At 45.1% G+C, this 20366-nt stretch overlaps 1 protein-coding gene across 1 annotated transcript in view; it reads right to left on the bottom strand.

Annotated features, from left to right (window-relative positions):
- The window catches only part of DARS1 (aspartyl-tRNA synthetase 1), an 80584-nt gene that overhangs the window by 11117 nt on the left and 49101 nt on the right, over positions 1-20366 (bottom strand). The gene's annotated exons all lie outside the window — the stretch shown is intronic.

Here is a 20366-nt window from a genome sequence, read left to right as displayed (position 1 = left end):
CTTTATTACTTTTGTCAAGGCAGTTACAGACTGTTAAAGCTCTCGTCTCAGGAATGCTGATTATCCTACTCAAAAGTACCTGAAAGTGATGTCCAAGTGGAGATTTATTTATTAGAAACAGCAAAAGGTAACAGATGAAAGTCTTTTATTTCAATTTACGGTTCATTCAATTACAAAGAGGACACTAGTGCACGCTGCACTCAAAGAACCACTGATTTGTAAGACAAATACTACTGAAAGATGAGATTTACAGTATGACAAAACCATGAACATTAAACCTATTAGAAAGCTTTCACTGCACTGAACCAAAACAGATGTGGAAATTTATAGTACATTACAAATGCAATGTCCTTGGTAAAATACATTATGGAGAAAGGTTTTAGTTCACTTAAAAAGATAAGGGCCACGTCCAGATGAATGCGGAAGTGTGGTATGTGGTGCTGTAGACCCATCTGTGGCGCCACACTGAACACCTAGGAGTTCCCCGCGCTGCTACTTTGCAGCACAGGATTTTTTTTTTTTGATCCCAGAAGCCAGGGTCAAAAAAATCCATATTAAAAAAAAAAAAGCAGGGCGGCACATATGGTGGTAGCATGTACTGCCCAAAATCGGAGCCTGGCCAGCTGGAGCCATGCCCGCCAGGCTCCCTGCTGCTGCAGGAGCACTGTGGCTGCAGCTCCCAGAGGACACCAGATAAAGCTGCTGGGGCCTGCGCAGTTGCTGGCCCTAGCCTCCCCTACCTTACCCAGGGTAACCTGCTGCATGGCAGAATACGAGAGGCACAGGTGATCCCCGGGGACCAGCAGCAGCAGCACAAAGGGTGCCACTGCTACTTGTCCCCAAGGAAACACATGGTCCTACTTGTCTGGACATGGCCTAAGACTACCACACTCGATAGGACCAATGGTCCTTTAAGTTCAGTCTCCTGTCTCTGACAGTGGCAGGGTTGGATGCTTTAGAGGGAGAGCACTGAATCAGATATACCTAGAGTCATCTACCCCTGGCGTCTACCATCACTAAGTTAGAAAGATGCTAGGAGAAACATCTTCCAACTGTTCTGTTTAATAGCTACTGAGAGATCTGTTGTACGGGGTTGCTAATTGGCTGGAGGGTTGCACCCAGAGAGTGGTGGTGGACAGGTCATTTTTGACCTAGAGGGATGTGGGCAGTAGGGTTCCTCAGGGCTCAGTCCTCAGGCCCACACTGTTCAACATCTTCATCAGTGACTTGGATGAGGGGGTGAAAGGCACCTTGTTCAAATTTGCGGATGACACCAAGATGTGGGGAAAAGTGGGCACACTAGAGGAGAGGGACAGCCTGCAATTAGATCTGGACAGGTTACAGGGGTGGGCGGATGAGAACAGGATGGGTTTCAATACTGACAATGCAACATGTTGCACCTGGGGAGGAAGAACCAGCAGCATACCCATAGTTTGGGGAACTCCCTTCTTGTCAGTACAGAGGCAGAAAAGGATCTTGGAGTCACTATTGACTCCAAGATGAACATAGGCCACCAATGTGGGGATGCGGTCAGGGAGGCCAACCGCACCTTATCATACATCCACAGATGCATCACGAGCAGATCCAAAGAGGTGATCCTTCCCCTCTATGCAGCACTGGTCAGGCCGCAGCTGGAGTACCGTGTCTAGTTCTGGGCACCTCACTTCAGGAGGGATGTGGACAACATGGAGAGGGTCCAGAGGAAGACCACTCGCATGATCAGCAGGCAGCAGGGTAGGCCCTACGAGGAGAGGCTATGGGATCTGAACCTGTTCAGCCTCCACAAGAGGAGGCTGAGAGGGGATCTGGTGGCCCCCTATAAACTGGCCAAGGGAGACGAGCAGGCAATGGGAAAATCCCTGTTCCCTCGAGCACAACCAGGAGTAACAAGAAATAACGGCCATAAGTTGACTGAGAGTAGATTCAGGCTAGATATCAGGAGGCGCTACTTGACAGTCAGGGCGGCTAGGATCTGGAACCAACTTCCAAGCAAAGTGGTGCTCGCTCCTACCCTGGGGGTCTTCAAAAGGAGGCTTGATAATCACCTAGCCGGGGTCGTTAGACCCCAGTACTCTTTCCTGCCATGGCAGGGGGTCGAACTTGATGATCTGCTCGGGTCCTTTCTGACCCTACCAACTATGAAACATTAATTTGTCAAGCCCCTTTTTGAACCTGGCTATATTATCTGTCTCTATAGCCTCCTGTGGCAATGAGTCCCACAAGTTAACTATACACTACATAAAACTATTGTCTTGTTAGGTTTAAACCTGACTCCTACTAATTTCAGTGGGTGCACCTAGTTCTAGTATTCTGGGACTTGGTGACTAACAGCTCCCTATTCCCAGGTGACTTTGTACCGTTTGTGATATTACAGAGTTCTAGCATATTCTCCCTTAGCCTCCCCATCAGTTTGGAAGGGAGCCTAGCATTTTAGTCTCTCTTGGCATGGTGGCTACTCCATACCCCTGAACATTTTGATTGTTCTTGCCTGTTCCTTTTCTAATTCTACCACATCCTTTGAGATGTGGAGACCAGAATGACTCAGTATTCAAGATGCTGGTCTACCATGAATTTACATGGTGGCATTACGAAGTTCTTCCTTTTGTTTTCAATTCCCTTAGTGATGCTCAATATTTTATTGGCCTTTTTGGTTGCTGCTGCACACTAAGCTGGCATTTTTAAAGCTATCTACAATGACTCCAAGGTCAATTAAAAAGCCAGCACTGTTTAAATATCGAGGTTATATTTCCCCTAAGTGCATTACCTTGCACTTGTCAATATTAAAGTTCATCTGCCATTTTTTGTCTTTTTCTTACCTTCATAAGAAATTTCTGCAGCCTTTATCTTGGTATTTGACTACCTTGAATAATTTGGTATCATTTGCAAACTTGGGAATTTCACCGTGTACCCCCATTTGAAGGTCACTGATGAAAACGTTGAACAAAACTGGCCCCAGCACAGATCTCTGTGGGACCCCAACTTCTGATCTCCCTCCTTTTTGGACCATTTCACCTTACCTTTTGCTTCTTATCTTTTAATCAACTTTCAAACCACAACAAACCTTTCCCCACAATCCTGCAGCAACACAGTTTTTCAAAAGCCTTTGTTGAAGGTGCCAAAAGCTTTCAGAAAGTCTAAATATATCATGTCAGCTAGATTCCCTTTGTCCATGTGCTTGTTAACACCCTCAAAGAACTCCAGCAGATTAGTAATGCAGGATTTCCCTTAACAAAAACTATGCTGACTTCTCTAGCAGATCAGATTTCTTCATGTGACAGCCAATTTTATTTTTTAATATAGATTTTACCAATTTGCCAGGGATGGAAGTGAGACTCACTGGTCTGTAGTTCCCAAGATCACCTCTGGATCCCTTTTTAGGATAAATGTTGTTGGTAATCCTACAAGGCCTTTGGCACAGAGACCATTTGTAATGATAGGTTACATAGTATTGCCAGCAGCAAAACAATTTAACCTTTGAGTTCCTTCAGAACTCTTGGGTGAATGCCATCCAATCCTGATGATTTTGTATTTATCAATTTGTTCTAAAACTTATTCTATTGTCACTTCAGTGTGATCCAACCTTCAGACCTATTTAACTGGAAGGATGGATCTGGCATGGGAATTCCTCCAGTATCTTCAGTAGTAAAAAAATAAAAAATAAAAAAAAAATTAAAAAAAAAAAAATCTATTCAATGGATTTATTTAACTTCTCTGCTATGACCCTATCTATCCATGAGTGCACCTTTTATACCTCAGTCACCTAACGGTCCCACTAATTTTCTCGCTGGCTTCCTGCTTCTGAGAGATTTACAGACTTCAGCATCTTTTGCTAGACACTCCTCAACTTGTTTTTTGGTCTGCCTTATTTTACACTAGAATTACCAGAGTTTGTGATCTTTCCTGTTTTCTTCATTTGGGTACAACTTCCATTTTCTGAAGGACACCTTTTTGCCTTGAATGACATCCTTAACTGATACTAAACTAAGGTTGGTACCCATTTTCATTTGTGGTATACACTCTTCCCGAGTCTCTATGATATTTTTAAAAACTTCCAGGGAGCTTACCAGCTTTTATGTTTTGGATGGCTCCTTTGAACTTCTTTCTAACTTTCTCATTTTTCTGTAAATTCCCTTCCTTAAGTTGTATACTGGCATGGTAGATCTTTCTGTCTTATTCTTTCCTGCTAGGATGTTGAATGTGGTTAGGTTATGGTTGCTATTATAGAGTGGCTCAACTACATATACCTCTTGAGCCAGGCCCTGTGTGTTACTGAGGACTTGACCCAGAATTGCTTTTCCTCTGGTGCGTTTCAAGACAAGTTGTTGTTCCAAAGCACTCATTTATTCCATCCAGAAATTGTATCTCTGCATCTTGCCCTGATGAGGTGTCTACCCAGTTTGTGGGAAGACACTTGGTTTCTCATTATTATTGTCTATCCCATTTTAGCAGCTTCTCTAACCGCCCTGAACATTTCATAATCACCTTGAACTTCTTGATCAGGTGGCTGGTAGTACAAGCCTAGTACTATGGGTTTTGGTTGGGTTTTTTTGGAGCGCAGAATTTCTACTCCCAGGGATTCTATGGCAGTTTGCCTTCCAGATAAGGTTTTTATACTGTTATTCTCTATACTACTCTCAACATAGTGTCACTCCTCCACCTGCACATCCTACTCTGTCATTCCTATACAGTTTGTAACCCAAAATAACAGTATCCCATTGATTATCATCCTTCAGCCAGGTCTCTCGAGATGCCTATTATGTTAAACTCACTACTTAACACCAAACATTCTTGTTCCCTTAAATGCTAATGGAAAAATAAGGAAAGGGTTTTAATAACAGAAGAAGTCATGTGTACAGAAATGTTTCCAAAGAAGGGAGACACACATTTAAATTAGCTGACTAAAACTGTTTTTTGCTCCAAAACATAAGTCACGTGCTTTAACTGAAAGTCTGAAAAATGCTGTTAGAGGGAGTATTCCTTTTTGTGCAACAGTGAACTTACTTTGCGTGCAGATAACCTACAGTTACTTACAAAAGCAGACTGGATGCTCTATTCATCACACTCCTTCTGAGGTTTAGTGTGAAAAAGTAAGTGCGTAAATAAAAAACCTGAATACGTCAATGAGCCTGTATCTGATTTTACACCGATGGAGTGAAAGATCCAACAGTTGGTAATCTACAGCTATACAAAAATGCATCAGATACTTCTAGCAAACAACCAAAAGATTTTTTTTTTTAAACAGATGATCTGCGTCACACACTATTTACTTCTCCTTTCTGCACGGTGCCTGACTTGTCAGTTAGGCTGAGGAGACTTGTGGGTTTCTTTCACATGACATGACACCAAACCGCATACACCCAGAAACCAATCAAAACAAATGACATAACTATCCAGGTTTAGACAACTAACACGCTATGTATTTTAAAACAAGCTTATACTCATATTCATTGGAAGATGAAAATTTCACTCAACTGAAAAAAAGCAAAAGAGAAAGCTGTAATGTATGACTGCCTCGTACAAATTCAGGTTCCCGGCATTCTCAGCCTGATAAATATTTAGGAATGAGAGTTGCTGAGCTGGGGTCTTTCAGGGACTGATATCTTAATCGCAGTTCTACTCCCAATACTTTCAAAATGCAGAAAGCAGAGTTTTGATCAACACTGAAGAATCAACCCTCTCTACCTCTTTTCACGTTCTTCTCCCCCGGCCCCCAGGAGATGGGCACAGGTGCCACAATCAGAAACTGAACCTAAGTCTTTGGCATTGCAGTGCTGCCAGTGGACTGATCTAGAGGAGATATTGGAGGTATTTTCTTATTTTGCTATAAGTTAGTAGATGACAATCAAATTTGGAACATGTCATGTATCTATCTGACTAGAAGGAGATTCAAACTCTGAGAAAAATGGATTAGTAACAAATACCTAGCTTAGGCTGTTTAAGGGGGACGTGAGAAACAAGGCCTCTTTCCATCTGTTTGACGGACAAGCACCAATTCTGTAGGTGGAAAAGTTTACATTCTTAAACTACAAAACCATGAAAAGCAGGAAAAAACACTCTTCCTTACTGATTTGAAAGCAATTATTTGTTTTGCAGCCTAAAGCCGTACACTGGGGGTGTTCAAACCCCAGCCCACAGGTCTTGCCACATGCCCAGAAATTTAGCTGTGGGGGAGCAGCTGCAATTAACACTGCTGCTTCTTCCCTGCCACCAAATTTCCAAGCCGTGCGTGGCTGCAGCAGCCCAGGTGGGCTATTCTCACATGGTTGTATTGGGTCCTCAAACTGGATCCAGCCCATGGATGGGCCTGGCACTGCTCACCTGGCTGCGGACCAAAAAAGGCCAGGCACTACTGTTGTACACTGCAACAGAACCAGGCGAGATCTAACCTTTTTCTTTATAAACAGCTTTCCCAAGAATCTCTCTTTCCTTTCTTTAGAAAGATCACAGAGTAAACACAGTGGTCTCGTCATCCCATTTTCAACATGAATTCTCTACAAAGTTAGTATTTGTAAAACTTGCTGGACTGACAGACCCGGAGACTGAAGCTTCGCCAATTATACCACAGATACAGAAAAAGCAATGACAGCAGCAACAGTGCAACCCTCTCCTAAGTGCCTCAACTGGGACCTGACACAGGACAACCTCCAAAGGCAAGAAGGTATTTGAGTTCCTCTACCCATTCAGTCACTGGCTTCCCTGTGGAGACTGCCGGCAAGAATACCCATTTAGGATCTATTATGAGATGGACTTTGTTCCTATTCACTGGGAATTAAACTGATCAGCAAGTCATTTCATATAGGCTGCTAAAGAGCCATCACTACCAATCAGAGCTGGATTCAAAGTAAAAACCTCAAAGGGGAAAATACTTTAGCCTTATTACCACTTACTTTCCTGAGTCAGCCTGTCCCAAGCTAAAGATCTAAGAGATTATTATTCTGTGCCAGTCTGAAGCACCACTTCTCTAATCTAAGCATGTTCACTCTTGTAAAATAACTGTTAGGACAACAGAGCTCTAACTTGAGTAGTTAAAGAATTCAAACTGTCTTTAACTACCTCTGCTGATATAGCTACTGTAATATGGTTTTATAGCAGCATTATCACTGTACCATACATGCTACAACATCTAGGTACAAAGCAAACTGAAGATGGTGGCCGCATTTACTAGGAAACATTTTTTCTTTTGCTTTTATAGAAGTTACTTGACTGCAATAACTTTTTCTATAAGTTACTCCAATAACAAATCTTCTACTGACATGAACTGCATTATCTGAATCCATTCCACAGACTGCAAAGATTTCCTCAAAGACTTACAGGAAAAATAAAATAAGCATATATCACTTAGATTTTATACCCATTCCAGTATCAGTGCTTCAACTATGCCAGTTGATCTGGGTTTCACACGCCAGTTCAAGACTTCAATACTCATGTCTATTACAAACAATGGAAGAAATTTTGCTAACAATATTGAATCCATAGATTCATAGATTGTTAGGGGCTGGAAGGGACCTTGCAGATCACTGGGTCCAGTCCGCTTCCTCTAGGCAAGAAGACAACTTGGGTCAAGTGGCCCCAGCAAGGTGACTGCTCACTCTCCTCTTGAAAACCTCTAGGGTAGATGACTGTACCACCTCTGGAGGGAGTTTATTCCACAGTCTGGACACCCTGATTGTGAAGGAGTTTTTCCGGGTATTAAGTCTGAAGCAGCCTTCCAAGAGTTTGTGTCCATTGCTCCTGGTTTTCCCCAGGGTGCCCTAGTGAACAGTTGTTCACCAAGCTCCTGATAAACTCCTTTGATATAGCTACTATCAAATGACCTCTCAACCTTCTCTTCTGTAGGTTCAGAGACCCAAGTCCCTTTCCTTATATGGCTAGCCTTGCAAGCCCCTGATCTTACGGTTGGCTCTTCTCTGGACTCTCAGGTTTTCTCATGTCCAGTACAAACTCTCTCACAAACTTTTCCCAGTTTCACCCACCTACTGTTGACATTGTTTGTTATTTAAAGAATTAATTAAGCTTATAAATATTGTGATCACATGTACCTAGAGAAATGGGAAAAAAAATGAATCAGTAGATATAAGGGGGTTTATCATCATCTTGCAGGATTGAGCTCCAAGAGTCCTACTTTTGTGAAATTTGATCTGCCTTCTTCCTCAGCTTTCATACCCATAAAAATGAGCATCACACTTTCCTAATTCATACAGATGAAGGACTATGCAGTTGTTTGCAAAACCTTTTACAAAACAGAAACATATAGGATTTAGACTGATAAATGCAATCTATTTGATTGTCTAACTTTATTCCAACCATGCAGTTGGTCCAATGAAAGATATCACCCAAAATAAATCCTTGCCATTTGCCCATAACAATTGAGACATTCTTGAAAAATTCTAACGAAACTCATGACAGTTTTGCTTGATAAAAGGCTTCAGGATTGTACCATAACCAAACTATGATGAACCTAAATAAAAGCTCCTATACTTCAGATGGAGGCACTCCAAGAAACAGAAATCTGAATCTGCCTGTCAAGTGTCTATGGCCCTTTTTATATAGAGAGTTTCTTGAAATATAGAGCTTTTACTTTGACAGTTTTTGCAATAACACTTATGAAAATGCAAGGTCTTAATGTGCCTGAATAGCTCATTTAAACTGAAGTATAAAAGAGAGGGTAAGAGTATGAAAAGCAGGAAGAGTCTTTTACCAGACTATGCAGGGATAGCTCTAATTTAGGAGTAGTAAATCAAATGCTCCTTCAGTGTTCAGGGACCCAAGACGTTTCTGGGCAGTATCAGACTTACTGATTCCCCCTCACCCAACAACAGCGATTGATTAATGAACAAAAGTTAAAGAAGAAGAGGCACTGACCAGAGTCCTGGGTCTGAGATATCCCATAGTCACCTACATTTTGTACAGATTCTAGATAAGGGTAAGGCAACCTACAACCCACATGCCTGTGAAGAGGTCTGATCCAGTACAGGTGATCAGCTCCACAAAGCTGTGTCGCTCTGCCCCTCTGCTCCACAGTGCTCTCCTCCACTGCACATCCTGCTGCTCTGCAGTGTCTAAGCTTCCCTTTGCTGCAGAGAGGCTGGGAATCTGGCAGTCAGCCCCTCGGGAGCAGGGCAGGGTAGAAACTTCCAACTTGTAGGGACTGGTTATAAGCAGGGTTTTAAGCTTCAACCCATGCCGGCAATAGGCTGTCAATTCCTGCTCTAGATCAGTGGTTCCCAGCCTCTTTTGTACCAGGGCTCATTTGTAAACACCGATGGCCAGCCCTGACCCAGTGCCCCTCACTCCTGACCTGCTGCCCCTTCGCCCCAGCCTACCTTTTCTCCCCTCCGGGTCTGGGACAGGAGAGGCCCCAGGTAGCCCCTTGGGGGCTGGAGCTCTACCACCCAGTAAGGAAAAAGCCACGATTTTCTCCTTTAAAGGGGAATCCGTTTTTAAAGTTTGTTTGCAACCCTTCAGTAGATTCTTGTGAACCACTTTTGGATCACAACCCACGGGTTGAGAAACACTGCTCTAGACTATATGAGGTAAAGGGTCTAACTGAATCCCGCTTAGGTATTGTCCCTTAAACCTCCAAAGGAAGTTCCCTTGCCTTCCCCTGCCCGGCAATATGCCATCTCCCAAAATAGTCCTATCTTTATTTCTAATTATTATGCTTAAATATTGGGTGCCAAAATCTTTCATCATCTTCACTCCATAAAAAGGAACTTAAATACCTATAACCACCCTTAGATTTCCATAATTAGAGAATAAACAAATCAGACAGTTGAGATATAAAAGACCTGTAGTTAATGTTGGTCTAGCCGCCAGTACTCTATACAATATATAGAGACCAGGTATTTTCAGCTGCACCCAGAAATGGGAGTTCTGCCATTTCCCTTAGCAAATTATTCTGCCCTATAATCAGATTATCAGGATAAGTTTTCTTGACATTTATCTTAACATTTCCTCTTACTGGAAAATTTCATCTTACTACCCTGATATCATCTTCTTGTTGGCAGTTCTCTGTAGACAAGGATATTAGGAAGGTAACTGCCCATGCTGGTTGCAGGCCCACTGGTGACTAATCAGTCCAGTTGCAGAAGTAAATCATGCTGCAAGTTACATGTGTATGGCTGACTGCTGCTAGATCTTTCCTTCTCTTCTCCATGCTGGCTCTGTGTTGACATCCAAGGACAGCTGTTGCCTTTTTGATTTGGAGCTGCCAGGCATCATGATCTGCAGCCTGCATTTCTCCTAGTTTGTGGTCAATACCGCAGGTAGAAAACCACCTCTCTTCAGGGTGTCCTTGAAGCGCTTGCGTTTGGCCCCTCTGTCACGTTTCCCAGTGGTCAGTTCCCCCAACAGCATGGCCTTTGGTAGGCAGTTGTCATCCACGTGGCCTGCCCAATACAGGTGAGTCTGCAGGAGGATCACCTCAATGCTGATGGTATTGGCTCTTTGTAGCACCTCCATGTGGTGATATAATCCTGCTAACAGCTTTTGAGAATGGTGTGGAGGCAGCACTGATAGAAACGGTCAAGGAGATGTACATGGTGGCAATAAGACCCACAACTCAGCACTGTATAGTAGGGTGGAGATAACAGCAGCTCTGTACACCTTAACTTCGGTCTGTGCCCAAAGGCTGTGAAGCCAGACCACTGATAACAATGATATACCTCCTATGTTTCATACCAGAACTAGTCTCTACCCAAATCTGTATGTAACATTTGCACACTTATGCCCCTCTTTCTCTCTGGCCCTGTCAACTTTGGGGGTAAACCCAAGCTTGCCATTCTGATTCTCAACACAGCTCAGTCATTTCAAATTAATTTGTTTTAGTGTACTTATTTTGTCAAACTTGGCTTGCCAAATGACATTCAGTTGGGCTAGGACAGTTTTAAAACTCTGGTTCAGCAAAACAGTGTGCCAAATCATGTTTAATATTAACTAACCTGGGCTAGCTAAAAAAAAAAAAAAGCAGTTAAAATGGTCCACAAGTCCATTTTTAGCCCCACAAAAAGAGCTATCGAGCCCAGTTGCGCACACAGTTCTTTCAGTTCTTCCTTACAAAGCAATGGCTCTGGCTCCGTAAGGATTTTTATTGCTCATCAAGGAACTTTCACCAATTCGTTGTACTTCTTTCTTGTAATAAAGTATATGAACTGCTGAGATCACACTGGGAATAAAGTTTCCTGGGGAGGGCTCAGGTCTACATTAGGACTTTGTTGCTAACATTTCCTATCATTGTTACCAATGGTCTGGCTTCACCTATAAGACCAACGTTAGGGCAAGTAGAACAGAAAACATTCCAGGCAGCTAGCTAGCAATTTAAACGCCAACTCAAAACATACCTATAACCTGAGCATTTGAAACTTCTGGCTGCCTTAAGACCTACTACACTAACACTCCCAATATTGTTTCCACTGGTGTAACTAAACCATTGAAACCAATGAGAGTTTTCAGGAAAAAAACCTGGGCTGCTGTCTCTGTTCATGAAATAATTCCTATGCATACACAGTTTAAAACATGTGCTTCCCCACACACATACCCACACAGAGGAAGCCTTCCTTACTCTATTAACTTTTTGTCTGTCTATTCAACTCTCTCTGTGTGTTCTTTAACAAAAATTCAGGGTCAGGTTCATGCATAACCATTTTGGCACCCTCTATTGTAAAGCTAGCTTATGAATAGGCATAAGCCTGACCCTGGGTTTTTGTTCCAGAACAAAGAGGGAAGCAGTTATACTCATACAGACATTAAAAAGACAGAAAGAAATGTGACAGAAGTAGATAGAAACTGCCCAAGAGAAGGCTCAGTAGGTACCTAACTGTAGTCACAGGAGTTAGAGCCAGGTTCTGACTACTGAAGGGGCTACACATGTAGAAAGAGGGGGGAAAAGGGACTACGATCTGATCTGTCATCCTTACATCCGAGCCCATCAAAAGACTAAATTGCCTTACTGAGTTTCAGATGCCCTTCTGAACTAATCACAAAATCACAGAGAAGTAGTGCTGGAAGGGACCTCCGCAGGTCATTTAGTCCAACATCCTGCCACAGGCAGCATCTTTCCTACCCAAATCATCCTATACTCTTAAGACATGCTTTTACAATGGACCACCCCCATTTTTCAGTTTAAAACACTGCCCCTGCTGCTTAACTAGCAGAGGGGAGATAAAGATGGCTTCCATTGAAGGCAGACTTGGGAGATTAGAAAAATGTCATATACCAAATAGGACTCCAGAAGTTTCTGGACATTTGAGGTACTGCAACTGTATTTGAGATGAAAAGGTAACCAGGAGAGTCCATCCTCTTGAAGGTCACCAGCTGCATTTAATGGACATTCAAGCAAGAAAACCATCAACAGTGAAACTGCACCACACGCACTGTCATCCTGCCACTTCTACGTGCAAGGTAGAGTCTGACCAGCTGGCACTAATTGCACTGGCAGGTATGGATGCAAACTCTGGTGAAAATCTACTAGCTTATCACCTTAAAAAGAGAACTGAGAAACTTAACAGGTCTGTAGTTAGAGAAGAGCAAGGTCTACAGTTACTCCACACTTAGCTTCACCCCCTTCTGCCCTGTCCCTTGTGCGTATTTTGGCATGAAGCTTTGTTTTTTCCTCACTATATAACTATTACACGTTTTCTTTTTTCCCTTCCCAGATATACCATCTCAAACTGCTATTTCCTGCTAGTATTCCTCAAGTAGAGATCCATGGTATTATTCCTCTTTGGTCTTCGCAGCTTTTTTCAGTTTGGCATCCCCAGAGGATTTCATTAGTGTGCTGCTGAGCCTTCCTGCCAGATCAACAGAAGGTATTTAATAAACCTGGACACTTACAGCATCCCACCAGACTTCTTACAACTTACCATGCTGCCTTTACCACTATCATTTTTAAGGTCTTTCAAACAACGCTCACATTACAGCATTTAGAATACTAGCCACTTCATAAATCCGATTTTTAGATTCTGAAATGAAATACACTATTCAGTGATGTGCTGATGAGGGGACCAATCCAGTGAGACCCAGTACCACCCCACCCCCAAGAAGTAAACAAGATCTGAGGTTTCTTAGCATCCTATAGGATAAGGCCCTGTGAGAAGCCATTAATCTTGGTCTAAATAAAATAACTCCCGCTGTGATAATTTAAAGTATGGTAGTTGAAAAAATAAGACATTCCTAGAAGCCCCTAATGAATTCAATGCCAGTATTTTTCCAAACTTTCTGATGAAATGAACGACCATTGGTTCTTGGCCTCCCACTCTCACAATTTGTTTATTGAGAATCTGTGTCACTATTATTTATTATATTAATAGTTTTCAAGAGATGCTAGGAACCTCACAACACAAAAAACAAAGCGCGATTCATTTTCTGATGAGTTTATACAAATATCGTTTCAATGTGGAGTCTTGAAAGGCAGAAGGCAAGGAAGGACAGAAGCCATTTGAGCAGGGACACGCAATTACTTAAGGCAAATGCATGGTGCAGTAGAGCTTTTTTTTTTGGTTTTATTTGTTAAAGAAATGAATAAAAGTACGAAAATTTAGCCAGATAATTTCTCCAAGATAAGGTAAAAATAGTAGGTATCTGAGATTACTAAACTGGTCCACAGAGACAAAGGTGTTCCATGTGTAGGAAGAAAGCCCAGGGAACACTATAGGAAAAATGAACTAACGAGATATTGAGGTTAGCATCATTACTTAATATAATACTATATGTGAGATAGGCTACAGCAGTATAATATCGCACAGTGAGAGCCAAGCTTTCTGGCAGGCACATGCTAAGTTGTGCATCCTTCCCAAATGCCACTCCAATCCCCTTCCACTGCTCGATGTGCTGCTCTGGTTACTGGTCTCTGCCCTGTGCTCCCTGGCCTAACTGGTACTCTGCTTCCCACTCCTCATTGCTTCTGATGCTGTATTCCCTGCTCCCTCCCTAATCTGCTGTGTGCCACCCACAAAGGCTGCCTGTGCCACTTGTGACAGGAGTGCCACAGGTTGGCCATCCCTGGTAGAGCATATCTAAATTATATGCTAAATTCGACCTCTATCTGATATTTCAAACTGAATTCCTATTAAGTTTCTTGGGTACCAAATGCTGTAATTGAGGGGAAATGGTATTTCTCTGTGTTATTCATGTTCAGTCATCCTGGGATTTCATTAATAAAACAGGGACCCAGCTGTACATGGCCCTCTGCCAGATCCTAAATGTCCTCTTCCAAATCAATATTGCTTTCTGATGAACTTCAGGAACAGGATATACAGCATCTGATTAGTTCTTTATTGTTTGCATGTGTATGTAGAGATAAAGATTGCTCCCACCACCCCACCCCACAAATTGAAAATAATTTGTTAGTTTTTCCCCTGGGTAAACACTAAATTTTCTTTCATTTCTTCAAGAATCAAAAAAGCAATCACTGGGCAAGCTTCTCACCTCCATACTGGCTTGCACTGCTAATGTATCTCCGTCCTAACACACAACACCCTAGCTAGCCCAGCAATGCGTTTCTTTTCAGCAGCTGACAAGCTGCAAGTTGTCTGATGGTAATATGGACTAGGAACTAAGGACTATAACCCAAAGGGAATTAGGATCCTAAGATCCCCATATATACATGGGGAAAGTTAGATGACTCAGAATAGGATTCACGAGAGCCAGTATGCTGAGCAAAGTCTAGCTACACTAACCAGTAAGTAATCAGGAAGACAAAGGTGAGCCTGAAATCCTGCCCCTCCCTGCAAGCAATGGTGTTATTTTTTATATATATATTTTAAAGCCAACAGCTTTACAATGAGAACACTAAGCCTGGAAAACAGGAGGCCTGGGTTCCCCATCTCTTCTTGGGGAACCCAAACAAGCACCCTAATCACTAACCTACTGATTATTATTCTGAGGTGACAGCACTCATTATCATCTTCCTGTAGCTACATAACAGCAGACAAAAATTCAAGATTCAGTGGGTTATACAGAAACAGCATGACTGTTAGGGTACATGCTGGTGAAGGGGGAGAGCTGCCTTGCTGTCTTTGCTCCAAGACCCATTCAAATATTTTACATTAAACAGTTATTGGATAGAATGCACAATCAGGCCTTGGATCAGGGGTCAGAGCTTAGGCCTTCCTCCTTATAAATGAATGCTTGAACTGTTAGGTTAACATATAAAAAGGATTATCACTTACCACTCGTACCCTCTCCCCTTCTGGCCATATTTTTTTTATTGAAAATGGCAGCCACTGCTGGCTTGTGTGGAACTCAGTTCTTTAGGTGAGTATTGGGCATGATCTATACCCACCTACCACACGATGCCAAGGGTCTAGTTCAGCGGTCAGCAATCTATGGCCTACAGGCTGGATCCCGCTGCAGATATGGGGCTTCAGCAGTTAGATGACCCAGTTTATGTCAGAGGTGGGCAGGAGCACAAGGGGTGGGTGCTAAGACCTGCTGCCACTACTTTTCCCAGCAAGTACACAGGGAAAGTGCCTGCAAATCACTGCTTTTCCCCTGGACTGCGTGGGAAAAGTGTCTGTAGCTAGCGATCGCACAATGGTAGCAGGGGAAAGCAACTGCTCCTGAAGCCTCCTGCCACTGCAAGGAAAAAAAAGTGCCAGCTGTGGACATTTTTCCAGTGCACCTGCTGGAAAAAGCAGCAGCAGCAGCGGGGTGCTAGTGCGAAAAGGTTGCCAACCACAGTGAGGTGTGCTGAAGGAGATAGGCACACAGGTGGTTTTCTCTTCTGTCCTACCAGTGAGCAGACATGGAAGACGGCATGCGATGTGCATCGCAGAGACCAACTGGCGGCTATGGGAATGGTGTCTTGAGGCGGGCTTTGGCTTCCTAGACAACGACCCGCGCATCATGACAAGAGACATGCTCGGATGGGGTGGGCTCCACCTTTCCCCTAAAGGTAAGCGTGTGTTTTCTTCTAGGTTGGCGGATCTCCTCTGGCAGGCTTTAAACTAGGCTCGTTGGGGGAGGGGGAAGACGAGGGTGGAGGAGCCTTGGACTGCCAAACCAAGCAACACCCACAAGTACAGCCCAGCCTAGACTGACGGGCGGAACATATACACAGGTAAGCAACAGGGGCCAGGCCAATGCTGAGATTAGGGGGCCAGTGCACACATCCTCAGGAGGCCTCAAATGCCTCTACACAAATGCTCGTAGTATGGGAAACAAGCAAGAGGAACTTACCCTCCTGCTAGCTGACACCAACCCAGACATAGTGGGGCTCACTGAAACGTGGTGGGACCCAGCACATGACTGGGCAGTGAATATCAAGGGCTATAGGCTGTACAGGAGGGATAGGACAGGGAGGAAAGGTGGGGGCGTGGCGTTCTACATTAAGGAGGAATACACATCCTCACCAGGTAGAACAGAGTCAGAGGAAAGGTACTCTGAAGTGCTCTGGGTTAGAATACAAGGCAGTTGAGGGGAAAGAGACTTAACGGTGGGGGTCTACTACAGACCACCCAACCAAGGGGATGAGCTAGACCAGGAATTCTTAAGTCAGCTCATGGAGGTAGTGAAGTCAAAGGATGTGGTCATCATGGGTGACCTGAACTTTCCAGACATCTGCTGGGAAGAGCAGTCAGCCAGGTCTGACTGCTCATGTAGGTTCCTAGCCAGAATGCAGGACCTCCATCTAACCCAGGAGGTGCACAGCCCCACCAGGGGAGATGACTTCTTGGACCTGGTGCTGGCCACCAGCAACGAGCTGCTGAGGGGGTTGCAGATGCTCAACCACCTGGGTGACAGCAATCATCACCTGCTGGAATTCACCATCCAGCACAAGGTGGCAAAGGTCTACAGCAAGGCAGCAGCCCTAGATTTCAGGAGGGCAGACTTCAATGAGCTAAAGAGAATAGTCAGGGAAGCACTGAGGTCCGGGAGGGGAGGGGAACCAGGTGTCCAAGAAGAGTGGTCGCTCCTTAAGGAGACAATCCTCCAAGCCCAAAGGGAGGTAATCCCAACGCAGATCAAAGGGAGCAGGAGGGTGCAAAAGCCCCCATGGCTCACCAAAAACATCCAGGAATGTCTCCTAGCTAAAAGAGAGGCACACACCCAATGGAAGGGAGGGGCCATCACCAGGGAGGACTATACTGCGGTTGCTCAGGGATGCAGGGGGGCGATCAGGAAGGCCAAGACAGAGATGGAACTGGACTGGCTTCCCATATCAAGGACAACAGGAGTCCTTTTTTAAATGCACAGGGGGCAAAAAGAAGGTACTAGGTAATGTGGGGCCCCTGCAAGACACACTAGGAAATATGGTCGTCACACCAGACGACAAAGCCAACGTATTTAACAATTTCTTTGCCTCCATTTTCCTGAGCAGGGACCGGAACAGTCACCCCCCCGTTCTGCGCCCCCCTTAGGCCCCAAGGGAGGTGCACCTAGGCCAAGGCTCAGTGAGGACTGAGTCAGGGAACTTCTGGAGGGACTGGATGTATTTAAATCAGCTGGTTCTGACTATCTCCACACCAGAGTACTGAGGGAATTAGCTGCGGCCATTGCGGGACCCCTGGCACGGCTTTATGAGCACTTGTGGTGCTCTGGTGTGGTGCCAGAGGACTGGAAGAGGGCCAATGTGGTTCCTATCTTCAAAAAAGGGAGGAAGGAGGACCCGGGAAACTATGGGCCAGTTAGTCTTACCACAATCCTGGGCAAGCTTTTTGACAGAATTAGTCTGGCACATGTCCACGAGGGGCCAGCAGGGGAGGTCATGCTTAGGGGCAACCAACACAGGTTCATTAGAGGCAGGTCCTGTGAAACCAACCTGGTGGTCTTCTACGACCAGGTCACCAAATCCTTAAATGCAGGGGTAGCAGTGGACATAGTCTTCCTGGACTTTCAGAAAGCCTTTGACAATGTCTCGCACCCCGTTCTCATTAAGAAACTTGGGGGCTGTGGTGTCGACACCCAGACAGTCAAATGGGTCACCAACTGGCTGGAGGGCCGCACCCAGAGAGTGGTGCTGGATGGGTCATTTTCGACTTGGAGGGATGTGGGCAGTGGGGTTCCTCAGGGGTCGGTCGTTGGGTCTGCACTGTTCAACATCTTCATTAGCGACTTGGACGAGGGGGTAAAAAGCACCCTGTTCAAATTTGCTGATAACACTATGATGTGGAGGGATGTGGGCAAGCTAGAAGGGAGGCACAGGCTGCAATCGGACCTAGACAGGTTACAGGGGTGGGCAGATGAGAATAGGATGCGATTCAACGCTGACAAGTGCAAGGTGTAGCACCTGGGGAGGAAGAACCAGCACCATACCTACAGGCTGGGGAACTCCCTTCTCATCAGTACAGAGGCAGAAAAGGATCTTGGAGGCATCACTGGTGCCAAGATGAACATGGGAGAGCAGTGTGGGGAGGCAGTCAGGAAGGCCAACCACACCTTGTCATGCATCCACAGATGCATCTCGAGTAGGTCCAAGGAGGTGATCCTCCCCCTCTAGGCGGCACTGGTCAGGTTGCAGCTGGAGTATTGCGTCCAGTTCTGGGCGCCGCACTTCAAGAGGGATGTCAACAGCATGGAGAGGGTCCAGAGGAGGGCCACTCATATGATCGGGGGCAGCAGGGCAAGCCCTACAAGGAGAGGCTACAGGACCTGAACCTGTTCAGCCTCCACAAGAGAAGGCTGAGGGGGGATCTAGTGGCCTGTTACAAACTAGACAGAGGAGACCAGCAGGCATTGGGGGAGTCCCTGTTCCCCTGACCACTGCCAGGAGTGACCAGGAATAATGGTCACAAGCTGGCAGAGGGTAGGTTTAGGTTAGATATCAGGAGGTGCTACTTCACAGTCAGGGCGGCTAGGGTCTGGAACCAGCTTCCAAGAGAAGTAGTGCAGGCTTCTACCCTGGGGGTCTTTAAGAGGAGGCTTGATGCCGACCTTGCTGGGGTTGTTTGACCCCAGTACTCTTTCCTGCCATGGCAGGGGGTCGGACTTGATGATCTGCTCAGGTCCCTTCTGACCCTACAAATTATGAAACTATAAAACTATGAAACTCCTAGTCTATCAGACTTGGCTATGAGACATATCATCCTGCTCAATTCTGACAAGATGCAGGCAGTTCTAGGCATGTGCAGGACCAGAACTTCAGATGCTTAGGGAACTTCACTGGTAAAAACTTAGGGCTTTATGGAATTTAGGTGCCTATGGGATTGAGAAAGGGTTTTGAAGAACAGTGAGGATTTAGGCACCTACACTGTTTCCCTACAGTAGTTAAATAGTGCACTATTAGTTGTACAGCACCACAGTCAGGTGTAAAAAGAGGGCACTTGTCTCTAAATCTCTAAAAGTGACTAACCATTTTTTCTTGGACTGACAGTAAGCAAAAACCCACATCCTCTTTATTTCATAGATTTCATAGACATCAGGGCTGGAAGGGACCTCGGGAGATCATCGAGTCCAGCCCCCTGCCCAAAGGGCAGGAAGTCAGCTGGGGTCATAGGATCCCAGCAACATAAGCATCCAATTTACTCTTGAAGGTGTTCAATGTAGGCGCTTGAACCACCTCCGCTGGCAGACCGTTCCAGACCTTGGGGGCTCGGACAGTAAAGAAATTCTTCCTTATGTCCAGCCTGAAACGGTCTTGCAGGAGTTTGTGACCGTTCGACCTCGTCATCCCTTGGGGCGCTCTGGTGAACAGACGTTGCCCCAGATCCTAGTGGTCACCCCTAATAAACTTATAGGTGGCCATCAGATCACCCCTGAGCCTGCACTTTTCCAGGCTAAAGAGTCCCATGGCTCTCAGCCTGTCATCGTAAGATCTGTTTTCCTGACCTCTGATCATGCGCGTGGCTCTCCTCTGGACTCTCTCAAGCTTCTCCACATCCTTTTTGAATTGTGGAGCCCAAAACTGGACGTAGTACTCCAGCTGCAGCCTCATCAAGGCCGAGTACAAGGGGAGAATGACGTCCCGGGATTTGCTCGAGAAGCATCTATGGATGCACGCCAGCATTTTGGTCGCTTTACTAGCCGCAGCATCGCATTGCAGGCTCATGTTCATCTTGTGGTCAATGATGACCCCCAAGTCTCTTTCTTCTGTAGTGCTAACCAACGTAGCACTGCCGAGCCTGTAAGGGTGCTGCAGGTTTTTCCTCCCAAGGTGGAGAACCTTGCATTTATCGGTGTTAAACACCATGAGGTTCTCGTCTGCCCATTTGCTGAGCTTGTCCAGGTCAGCCTGGATCACCCGCCTATCTTCTGGCGTGGATGCTTTGCCCCAAAGTTTGGTGTCATCGGCGAACTTGGCCAGTCCGCTCCTGACTCCAGTGTCCACATCGTTAATGAAGATGTTGAACAGTATGGGTCCCAGGACAGAGCCTTGAGGGACCCCACTGGTCACAGGGCACCATGATGAGTGACTGCCATCAATCACAACC

Source organism: Crocodylus siamensis, chromosome 4 (assembly GCF_052110815.1).
Source record: "Crocodylus siamensis isolate JL-2025a chromosome 4, ASM5211081v1, whole genome shotgun sequence".
NCBI classification, from domain to species: domain Eukaryota; kingdom Metazoa; phylum Chordata; order Crocodylia; family Crocodylidae; genus Crocodylus; species Crocodylus siamensis.
This window is presented reverse-complemented; position numbering and strand designations above follow the sequence as displayed.